This window comes from Gymnoscopelus microlampas, assembly GCF_963454915.1.
Source record: "Gymnoscopelus microlampas genome assembly, chromosome: 6".
NCBI classification, from domain to species: Eukaryota; Metazoa; Chordata; class Actinopteri; order Myctophiformes; family Myctophidae; genus Gymnoscopelus; species Gymnoscopelus microlampas.
Genome location: NC_139943.1, coordinates 48,823,022 through 48,836,055, shown reverse-complemented (window position 1 = coordinate 48,836,055; position 13,034 = coordinate 48,823,022).

Genomic DNA, 13,034 nt, shown 5'->3' with positions numbered 1-13,034 from the left:
GAGTAGAAGTTTTAAAGTATTGAAAAATGGAAAGTAAAAATACTTCAGAATTGTACTTAAGTGCAGTACGAGAGTAAATGTACTTCTCTCCACCACTGGTCATGGCTTAATTGGACCTTAGAGAGAGAGAGCTGAAGTGGGGCTAAATGCAGGTGTACTCGGCATGCCTCTCACTACACTGTGATACAGCTAAAACATGCTTCATTAGCTTGCACAGCATCATCTTTTATAGATATGTACAGCTCTGCTGCAGAGGATGCTAGTGTTTACCGTTCTTATTTATGAAGTAAGACAGCGAATAGATTGTGTGCATTCTAGCAGAACTACAAACCAAATTACTTCAATTATGAGTCGGGCCCCATTTGAGAATTATGGTCTTAGCTGTTGTGTTTCGTCTCTGTCGGGTGGAAACCTCATATGTCCGAAACTGTTACTTCTCAGGATTCAAATGAAAAAAATTGCAAAAATAGCAGATCTACAAGCTCAGCTTGTGGATCTACTGCTTTTGATGTTTTTGTGTGACGCTGATCAAGTAGGGCATTCATTTAAGAAATAAAATATGGAGATAAGAGGTTTATGCCCAACAGCGACGATATTATATATTGTATTGGGGCGGCGGTGGCTCAGGAGCTAGAGCCACCGCTTGGGAAATGAAATGTTCCTGGTTCGATCCCCCGGCTCCCAATGAGCTGAGGATTTGTTGCACCCCCCCGCCCACATAAGCTTATATGGTGTTACCTTGCCAACAAACAGAGCATGCTACATGCAGCTTCATGGAGAGACCGCAGGGTCTGCTCCTGTGGTGAGATCTTCCTTTATTTAGACTCAAATGCACTGGCAGACTGACTCACTGCAATGACAGCAAAGGATCCTTAGTACAGTGTTTCTCAAACATTTTCATGTCAAGGACCACTCAAATTGATATGCATTTGGCCGCAGACCGCCATCTGAAAATATGCTCAATGTTTTTTCAAAAATAATGGATCTACAATTTCACCACGGGTCACAATGCAATGTATAGCCCAAAAATGTGGTTGAAGCGGTTAAAATGATTTTGAGGCTATATTAGCCCATTAAAACCAGGAAAGCATCTGTGTCATTTTAGATTTTAGCGTTAAATCTAGATTTTTGTTTCTTACACAAATCTTCTCTTCTGGGGGTCCCTGGCAAAACATTTTCAGATGGGGGAAATGCATATCAATTTGGGAGATCTTGACATAAAAAAGTTTGAGAACCACTGCCTCAGTCAAACATCGTAACAAAATAGTGCTCGGTCGGCACACCCAAGCATCACCTTGCCTCCATCCACCACATCAAGGAGGATGCCTCCCCTCACACCAGGTCGTATGCAGAATTTACTGCCTGTATCTGGGCCATGTTGTCTCGCTGTGCCAATGTTTTAAATCACTTGGAAGGCGATTTTATGCATGAAAATATTTCAGAATCCTGTCAGAAAGTAAATCTAGAGATAATAGGAACATAACTCAACCATATGTCAATCTGACATTTCTTTATTCCCCCCCAAGGACATAAGGGCTCCTCTCTGTGTGTGTGTGTGTGTGTGTGTGTGTGTGTGTGTGTGTGTGTGTGTGTGTGTGTGTGTGTGTGTGTGTGCGTGCGTGCGTGCGTGTGTGCGTGTGTGTGTGCGTGTGTGTGTGTGTGTGTGTGTGTGTCTGGAGGGCAGAATTATAATGCAATGTGTCCCTCAAGACTAGACTAACTCACACCCAAGCGCTTCCATTGATTATGTTTTTCCCAATGATTTCAGTAAATCGTTTTATAATAAAAGAACATTTTGAATAGATTTTTATGTTCTATTTTAAATACAATAGCGAGCTCACAACACGTTGCGATGCGTTGTGAGCTCGTCGTGTAACGACAGCGTTATACGACAAAGTATAAAATAAGGCTTACGTGGTAAATCAGATTCTCATCGATTTAGTCGATTATGAAAAAGTCAATTTGATTTTTTCTGCATAGACGCGTATGATATGAAGGTAAAATGCATTTGTTGCTGTCGGGCAGAAATCTCTTATCTCCATATTTTTTTGTTGTTTTCATAAATTAATGCCGTACTTGATCATACTACCGTGTCACACAAAAGCGTCAAAAGTTTGCGACGCGTTTCAAGCTTGTCGATATGTTACTTTTGCTGTTTTTGAATTTGAATCCTGAAAAGTAACAGTGTTTGGACATGTGAGGTTTCCACCCGAGAGAGACAAATTGATAGTTGCAGCCCTGCCTCTATCTATCTACCTAGCAACAAGAAGCTCTCTGCGGCCAAGCCGAACCAACGTTTGGACAAGGAAATAAAACCCTTCTTCGAGTAGCTGAGGGGGGGGGGGGGCCGTTAATCCCCTCTTCAATGTCATGCGCACATATAGTGGGATAGTGTAATTTCTTTCCTTAACGTGTGTCCCTAATGAAAGCTGGGAGCCGTCTCCAAAACCCTCCACGGCTCATTTGATCGTCTGATTGCTCCTCTCTTGCTACGGTCTTGACCAGTTTGAAATGCAATTATGCTAATGGCAGCGGCGTACAGGGTCAGTCCAGCACTTTGGGGGTTGTTACATGGTGCCTGAGAATGTCCTGGGCCCTCTAGCTGTGAGCGCCATCAAAAAAGCACATAAACTCACACTATAATATATTTTAACAGCAAGGTGTGTCGTTATGAAATGAAGGACAGCTGCACATTAACCTTCCGCAGAACGAGAGGTCACGCATGGTTCCTTCCTTGCAAGGAGTTCAATTGGCCGTTGAACTTTTCTTTCACGTGAATCGACATTGTGCTGGTTCAGTATAATCAAGGTACAGTATGAAGACTTAAAGGGAAATTTTGCCCCACAGTTTTCTTACCTTTTCTATGATGTTATGATATCCTAGGATGAATGGTACAGTAGAAATGTCATAACTCCATCCCGGGTCCGCCACAGCTAAAAACGCGCGCCTATGGGCCTTGCACTAGAGCGCATATTTTGATAGCTTTTTTTGTTAGTTTTTTTGGTGAGATCTGATGATCATAGTGACAGAACACTATGCAATGTGATTATCTTGAATGCGCCCCACCGGAAGTTTCGCTATAATACGAGATTGAAACCTCGAGATTTTAGCTGTGGCGGACCCGGGAGGGAGTTATGACATTTTTCTGCTGTAGGCCTACCATTCATCCTAGGATATCATAACATCATGGAAAAGGTAAGAAAACCGTGGGGGAAAATTCTCCTTTAAGGAGTGGCGATAGTGAGTTTCACACAGTTTAGAGTCCAACGTGTGTGAGTCAAAGGTTGCCCTGTGGCAAGAAACAGCTGAAATAAAGACTTGCATTGTTGACTTGGTAACTGGAAAAGTGAGAACCTAAACATTGTGAGCGCCTCAATGTTAAATTGGCATTGCTTTCCCCCCAAAATGTTAGAATTAAAGATTTGGCATTTGGAAAATGGTCTGAAGTAATGTAAAGTATAAAAAGATTTGAACATGCTTGAACATTTGACATTTAAGGCTTGCCAGTCTTCATGGGCATAAACAAGAAGCTGAAGGGTAAATTTAGGTCTGACAATGATGTACCGTTTGTACAGTATCACCAACAATGTGTATATATGAATGAATATACAGTATGTTGTCTATCGTTAGGGCCTTTCCTCATGTTCTTGGATATATCTTTCAGATGTATGAGCAATACAATACAGTTTGTTGCGTATGCCATTTGTCATTTGAGCTGAAAAGCCTGCCCTCCCCCCAAGCTTATATTGCTCATATTGTGTTACCTTGCCAACAAACAGAGCATGCTACATGCAGCTGAATGGAGACACCAGGGTCTGCTCCTTGTGAGATTTTCCTTTATTTAGACTCAAACGCACTGGCCTCACTGCAATGACAGCAAAGGATCAGAGTTGCCATTTCTGCTGCTGCAACCCGATCTCACACGACTTAGTATACATTGCACGGAGTGTCATTGCGTGCATAGACAACTGGAAAACCCGAAAATCCGTGCATAGCCGCCCCGCATCTCCCCCATTGACTAAACCATTTCGGAGGCGCGCAGTCTCAAGGGAACTGGAGCCACGTGAGAAACCACCGAGCAAGCTAAAGCGAGCGAGTTGCCGTCCCGAATGTTGCTTATTTTGGCTTGCTTCCTAAAGGTTGTTTAAACCAGTGCATGTTTCTCAAACATTTTCATGTCAAGGTAATTATGTAATTGTCCGTGTATCCCCATCTGAAAACATTTTGTGCCAGGGACCCCGTACCAGAATTGTATTTTCAAATAGCCGATGCATATAGGTTTAAAGTACTCATGAGAGACGCTTGTTTTCATATACTGTACCTGGTTGCTTATTTATCTCACAAAATCTCGCAACGTTGCAAAGGTACAGTGTTTCTCAAACATTGTCATGTCAAGGACCCCCCTCACAAAGAGCTGAAAATAGGTTTTAAACAGTGGTGCATTGTTGTCTCAGAGATTTAACATTTTTGGTAGCAAATTGGGGGTCCATGGCCTAATAACCGGGAGTCCTTGAAATGAAAAATTGCCACTATTCATGCCGCTTGAATGCTTATGTCCCTTTTCTGCAATCTTCCATTATTCTCCGACAATGAAAAATAATATTGGTTTTAGCGAGATAACAAATGATGAACCTCTCCTCACATCATTTTGATGTTGCATTTGAAAAAATAAATAAATATATATATATATATATATATATATATATATATATATATATATATATATATTTAATATATATATATATATATATATATTTAACACAAGTAATGTGATAAAGAATTCTTGCCGTCTCTGACAGAAATTAAACTTCATTATCTGCAGCTGTGACTGGCTGGTTAGATAATGTAAATGAAAGAGGAGGAAATGGGCTCTTATTGGAATATAAAGCCTTCAGCCTAATAACATGAAACTGTCAGCATTATCGTCCATGTTGAATTAGGTTGCACAGATCTGTATCTTCACCGTGGTTTTAACCTTGAATAAATCCCTCATCATTACATAAAGTCTCTCATACATATGAGGTATATCCCATAAAATGGAATCATTGCATTTCATTTACATGATTACATTACATTATTACATTACATTATTATTACTGATGTCAGTCAGGCCTTGAACTGATGATGGTTGATCAGCCATAGATGGTTGATCTATCAATGCGTCACATCGTGACACATAGTGAGCTAGTGGATCGGTTACTTTTGCTATTTTTTGGAAATGTACAATTGTTTGGAAATCTTTTGGAAATTGTGGGACATTTATGGACATTTTCACCTGTAATGATGACATGCCCAAAACAGGGACACTAGGTTCAAAGTGGTGAAGTAGCTCTCTATCTACTGTACATGCAATGACCAAGGTTATTACCAATAATGACCAAGGTCATCTCTGTTAGAGCCTCTCACCACTGGAATAGTCTTCCTACCGAATTAAGAGCGAGAGCGTAAATGATTTGACTTGCACATTGAAACTCAAGATGACTCAAAGCAAACCCAACTTGCAATCATGGATAATTATCACCTCAATTTTCATTGTTGTTACTTGTCTTATTGTTATAGCATAATTGTTTAGGTTTTTTCTACTTATGTCGTTTTGCAGTGATAGCTATAACCAATTTTAACAACCTGCTCAGGGACTACAGATAAAAATGTGCTCTTAGCTAACTCACATTTACATAGATGTGAAAACTGAAATGTTGATTGATGTGCACTATCCTTGGTAAATAAATAAATGCATACATAAATAAATTACAGTTAACTAAAATAGTGGGGGGGAAATATATCAAATATATAGAATAAAATACAAATTAAGGAAAATTAAAAACTAAAATAACCTTGGCAATGACATGCCACAAAATAATCCTTCAACTACACACTTATTTATTTTTCCCTTTCTTTTTCCGGTCATGAAATGTAATTTCACTCCACACCACTTCAGTCAATATTGATGTAAATGCATCTGTATTTAATTTGCATATTTTTCAATATTTCTTCCTGGTAAATAAACTGTCCTCGCTGTTTGTAAAGAAACAGATAATTTAAATAGGCTTTTAATATGTCCAGGGTGGACCCAGAGGACACCACATGTCACTGATAGTTATTCTTGTGCCCTCAAGCTTTGGGGACATAGCAGCGTCTTCTCATTGAACATGACAATCATATTACCCACACAGGCAATAGCAACCAAATTGCTAAATTGAATTCCCATCGCGTCACCGTCCGGTGGAAACCTTGTATGTCCAAAACCGTTGCTTTTCAGGAAATGGAAGAGAAAAAATAACCTGTGGATATGAGTCCAGTGTAGTTATTATTTAGTCATAAGCTGTTATTGATACTTTTCATTGGTTCAATATGTATTACACCCACACAGACACTGTAACAAAACAGCCGATCTCCAAGCTCACAATATGCATCGCGACACGTTATGAGCTTATAAATATATATATATTTGCTACTTTTGCACGACACTCTTGAACAGTGAAGTAGGGCGTTAATTTATGAAAAAAAAAGTTTGAAATAGAGAGATGCAAGGTTTCTGCCCGACAGCGATGATAACTGAGTGAGTTAGCAGGAGGGTTGATTTCTTAACCGTGGCAGATGGCGACGTGAATACTGATAATGTCAAATCCATTTAACCACAGGAACCCTAGCGTCCCTATTCTGGGCACGTCATTGTAGGCCAAGGTTTGGTGAGAAACGTCAAACAATGCGGTTGCGACACATTATTGTGCATGAAGAATCAAGCCCCCAAAAGGTTTATTTGTCACTCACTCATACAGGTACAAGAAGCTAAATGTAATTTTTGTGAGATCCTCAAAAGAACAACATACAATGACAATAAATAAGATAACAAATACAAATAAGAAGAAGCCTTCAGTAGTATCCACATCATCATAACTTAATAAGGGCAGAGAGAAAACAGTATATATGAAAGCGTGCAATGAGGCATACGGTATAAATATGCGATAGCCATTTAGCCATTTAGCTGTAGAAAATATCTGTATATACTAGTATCTACCAGGGCAGGAATTTCAGGGAGGCCACGAAATTTCAGAGAGGCCATGGCCGTCGTTGCCCCACAGTTTGGCCTTGTAGGCTACCCCACAAAAAATGACATGCCCTGAGGCCACAGTGGCCTTAATGCCCCAGCTGACTGTACCACTTTCTCCTCTGTCTCTTTCTTCTTGTCAATATGTAGACACCAGTGTCTCTTTCTGTCCAGTGTCTTTTGTTGAGATTTTGAATTCTTCACTTCCCTGAGTGAAGAATTCACTGACTCCACTTCCTCTCTAAAGCAATCCAGTGACTTTGATTGGTGCAGGGCTGAGCATGGATCCGATTGTAAATACCATCATTTATTTATTTCACTGCAGATAGTCTACATATTACATTTAAAATCAACCTTAACCCTTAAATTCAATGAATTCTTTGCAATGGACTTCCTGCCCTGGCATTTGGCCTTTGTGCCTTAAAAAATGGACAACATCAAAGGCCAAGTGGCCTTGCCCCTAAAATGATGAAATTCCAGGCCTGGTATCTACTGTAGTATTTTCTACTAATGCATGTAGCTGCCAGCAAGCAGTCACAATAGTAGTCACATCGACATGACAAATATGCTAGATATACTTGCATCTATATATTATATGTCGTCTCTGTCGGGTGGAAACTGTAACTTTTCAGGATTCAAATTCAAAAGGATCAAAAGTACCAGATCTACAAGCTCAAAACGCGGCACTTTGCGGCACGTTTCAAGCTTGTGGATCTGCTACTTTTGATGCTTTTGTGTCACGCTGTAGTATGATCAAGTAGGGCGTTCATTACGAAAGAGAATAGAGAATATGGAGACAGGAGTTTTCTTCCCAACAGCAACGATATCAGCAAAACAGGTTCCCTGTATTTCTTTTAGAGCAATGGCAACATCAGTGGAAAACATCCTCTGAATTCAGATGATCCTTGATCTATTGATGCTGGTAAACAACTGTGGTGACGGTTCATTTACATTGCCAATGCACTGTGGACTCATGCAGCTCAGAGCCACTGGCATTGAGCATGCATCAAGGATGCATTACGCTAATGCTGTGCTGGGTGAGTGACAATAGCCTTCTCTGTTGTTGTTGTTTTCACTGAAGGAAGAAGTACTCTGATATAGTAGCAATTCCACAAAATACAGTAGAAATACAAGTAAAAGGCCTGTATTTTATTTGGGTAAAAGTATACACGTATTGACATCAAAAGCTCACAACGTGTGTTACGCGTTGTGAGCTTGTAGATCTGCTATTTTTGAATAGTCAAAGTATAACATATTGTACCTATTTATGTTTGTAATAATAGGCTAATATAAATCAGAAAAGTAACTAGTAGCCTAATTAAAGCTGTCAAATAAATGTAGTTTAGTAAACCGAACCATATTTGCCTCTGACATGTATTTTTTTTTCATATGAAAAAATGTATGGACTTATGTCTTTACAGTGTTTTTTCCCCAGCACTATTCTACTGTAGGTATTTCCTTGCGTTCCCCCTCGCAGATTAAATATTCATGAGATGTGATTATTCAAAGTCACACGACGGTGAGTGTGTGTGAGGTGAGACACGGGTCGGCAAGCTCCTGAACCGATGCCATCCTTCTGGGACGCCTGGTGTTAAATTATGGATTGATATTCACCATCACCTGACGAGTGAACCCCCCCCCACTCCCCACACCCCCCACACACACACACACACACACACACACACACACACACAGGTTTGTATTACTATTCTTGTGAGGACATAAACATTTTAGGATGCTGATTTTATGAATGCCATTTTGAAAGATTTGGCCAATTTTTTAATGGGCCAAAGCCTATTAAAGCCTAAAGCCGGAAATTAGCCGATCTACAATCAGATTGTAGATCGGCTAATTTCCGGTTTGTGACATCCCCGCACAATTAAGTATAAAATACTTAATTGTGACTCTGAACCCCAATGCCTAAACCTAACCTCTAAATGCCAAGTTCCAACCCTAAAACCCCAAACAAAAATCGTTTACTATCGTAAACGTATCTCTAAAAAGTTTTTTTCAACCTGAAAACAATATGGTTTTCTTGTGAGGACTCAAATTCTACAACACTTGTGGGGACATTTGGTCCTCACAAATATAGTACACACACACACACACACACACACACACACACACACACACACACACACACACACACACACACACACACACACACACAGTGTGTTTTGCCTCCAGGCCACAACTCTGTGGTGTTTTGCCTTTTTGCTGGAGGCTGTACTCTGGAGGCGGAGTGATGTAGAGCAAAGGCTGATGGGAGTGTAGAGTATATGGTCGTGGCTGTCTGGTGGAAACCTTGTATGTCCAAAACCGTTCCATTTCACTTAGTTTGTTTTCAAAATATAAAAAATAGCCAGTCTACAGGCTCACAACGCGTTGTGAGCCTGTAGACTGGCTATTTTTGATACGTCTGTGAGTAGTATGACGAAAGGCATTAATTTACGGAAAAAAACAGAAGTTGAAATATGATGCAAGGTTTCTGCCCGACAGCAACGATATCGGCTACACTCAGTAGTGAAGCAGGTCACAGAGGCAGTGCAGATGAAAGATGAGATCAAAAAGAGGTCAAAGAATTCTTCAACGTTTGTGGAAATCTGTACTGTATCACACTATGAGTGTGCTGTCGATGGCTGTTTGTAAATGTTAAGCAGCTAACAGCCTGAGCTACAATGTGGAGATTACCAATCTCTTAAAAAACACCCAATCTACAAACTCACACATCGTTGCGTTTTGACACGTTGTGAACTTGTAGATAGCTATTTTTGCTTGTTTTTTGTGCATGTGGCAGTGGCACAGTATCAGTCCTCGCTTTTTTTTGGTACATGACCCAAAACACAACTGACTTGGAACCACTTGATTGCACATCTTATCGTGTCACAGTGCACCGTGGTGCCTTCTTGACGCCCTCTGCATATACACTTTTTCAGTCTTGCTGTTTCGTGCCCTTTGCTGTACTGTCTTAGTTTTGTTTTCTTTGGCCCGTTTTGCTCTTGGCTCAAGACTTGATGGCTGAGCACAGGCCGCAGTGGATGAGGTAGGGCATGGTAGGGCTTGATGGCTGTGCACAGGGCGTTGTGGATGAGCCTGGGGCGCTTGTGTCTCTTGCGAGCTTGTGTGCTCGGGGTCTAATGACATGCCACAAGCTCAGGTGGACACACCTTGAGAAAAAAAACTCCTGTGCCTCTGTGAGAAGTTCATTCCAGAACTCCACATCCGGGTAGATCCGCACCACAGCATTGTCTAGACCACAAAGTCACAGTAGTCTGATTTTGTCACAAAGATCTGTGCCTGTACTTGGCTGTAGTATGGGTGTGTTTCCTTCAGGGTGTACTCGCCATCAATTCTGTGGAGACAGAAGCTCTTGTCCTCACAGGCCTGGAGGATGGACTTGTCATGGTGTGAATATGGGCATTTCACCTCTAGACAGCTTTTACCACAACAGCCGCACAGAATGATGCCACCAGGTGATGCCCCAACTTCAGGAAATGATGGATTTATTATGAACCCACATGGCTCAACTCTGAGATTCCGTTGCTTGTCTGCTGTCTGTGTGACATAAGCCTGCCTTTCTTCATCCTTATGGTTTATCCCCCACGTCATGGGGCAATGTGCGTCCTCTTCTTTGGCTCCCTTTGACTTCAACCTTCTGGGGTCACACACACGATTCACTGTTATTATCGCTGGTTTGTCAACAGTGGTGGCCGCAACGTAATGGATGTTGGAAGCGGTTATTCTTCCTGTTCTTACATTGTACCAGTCATTTGATCGATATTGCTCCCTCGTCTTCTCTTCCACCGCAGCTGCCTGTGTTGCTGTTACTGCTACCTTGTCTGTGAGGCCCTCACAGTGCTGGCGCTGGACAGAAAGTTCACATCCAACCTTTCCTGGATCATGAAGCTGCTAAAGGGACTTTGGCACTACACAGTGTTTAACAGGGTCTGCATAATGATGGTATATCCCGGAAATGTAGACAAACAAATGGAATTGTGCGCCAGCATGACCGGGAGTAAACCTGTGTCTGTAGGGAAGGACGAGACGAGTTCCATGGGGAGCACAAGGAGAGAACGAGTACATTTCCTTAGTTCCCTCTTCAGCACTGGCGGCCTCGTCGAACATCTTCTGTCCTTCGACACGTGCTTCGCCCTTAAGCCAACACTTTGAGAGTGTTTAACCTAATATATAAAAAAGAAAAAAAAACGTGCATGTCAGTTTTAAAACTAATGCAAACAACAAACCATTCACACATGTGGCTACATGGGCTGTCAAAAAAAATCGATTCATGAATAAATCGCGATTCTTAATGCCACGATTTTAAAAATCGAATCAAAATATTAAAATCGATTTTTTTAATTTTTTTTTAATTTTTTTTTTTTTTTTTTTTTTTAATTTTTTTTTTTTTTTTTTTATAAAATCGCAATAAATCGCAGAATCGAATATCAATTAATCGCAGAATCGCAATTTTAATCGAATCGGCACCCTAGAAAATCGCAATAAATCGCAGAATCGCAATTTTAATCAAATCGGCACCCTAGAAAATCGCAATAAATCGCAGAATCGAATCGAATATCAATTAATCGCAGAATCGCAATTTTAATCGAATCGGCACCCTAGGAATCGATTTTGAATCGAATCGTGAGGTAAGTGAATCGTGACACCCCTACTACATAAATGCACAGAAAGTAGTCAAAACAGTCCAGAAATAGCATCAAGTTATAAAGTATGAACAAACAAACACATAAAAATACATGATAACTTACATGTCTACAATAATTTGTTCAGTGTGTGTGTGTGTGTGTGTGTGTGTGTGTGTGTGTGTGTGTGTGTGTGTGTGTGTGTGTGTGTGTGTGTGTGTGTGTGTGTGTATCTATCCTTGTACGAATGACGGTTTTCAGGTTTACACTGTGAATCAGCAGTTTGTGCACCCACCCAGATGTAAAATAAACGTGGGCCATGAGAGATTTTTCGCTATGGAAGCAATTAAAGGTACTAGAAGCTCGGCCGCCCTTCTGGCTCATCCATGCGATTTGGCCCAATTCGGCCTCGGCTTCAATTAGTAGTCACGATAATACTGTAGCTCGTCCCTTCAATAAGGTACTGCATCAGGTGTACTACTCGTGTACGTGGTGGTAGCAGATTTTTTTTGTATCAAACATAGATAAGGGAAATGGCCCCATGACCCAAAAATGGGCCCCAAGCCACTGTTTGGGAAGCACTGGCATTAATGAGCTCCGAGTTTGGCAGCTGGGAGCAGGGGGTGGTGTGAGTGACGCAGCGTGCTCAGACCTGCCTGACATCAGTCCAGCACTAACTCCCTAATAATCCACCATGTAGCCGCCATCTGTAACCGCCTGACATCATTATCCATCATTACTGTAGCCCCAAAACCCACCCTGACAGCTAGAGGGAGAGAGAGACCCCTACTACTGACAGACTGACCCCTGGCTGAGACCCTCTCTGCTGGGTGTCAACAAACAAACTATGTCCCCCTCTAGGTATTTTTTTTTAAATCATCACTGTCAGGCAAAAACCTTGTATCTCCATATTTAAATTGTTGTTTTGTTTTTTGTTTTGTAAATTAACGGCTATACTTTGTTGTACTAGAGTGTTTTTGCTACTTTTGACACATTTTGAAAGAACAAGTGAAAGAGGTTAAGGGAGTCTATCTGTGAGCTTTGTAAATATTGAACCAATGAAAAGTGTAACAAGAGCTTATGGAACACAGGTTAATTTACTTAAGTACTGTACTTAAGTACAATTTTGAGGTATTTGTACTTTACTTAAGTATTTCCGATGTCCAATACTTTTACTTACTCATCTCAGAGGCAAATATTGTACTTTTACTCCACTACAATTATTTGAAAACTTTAGTTACCAGTTACTTTTCAGATTTCAGAATTATTACATCATGAAACATACATCAACCACTTCAGCCCTATTTTATGCCTAGGCTATTTGAAAATAGCCGATCTACAAGCTC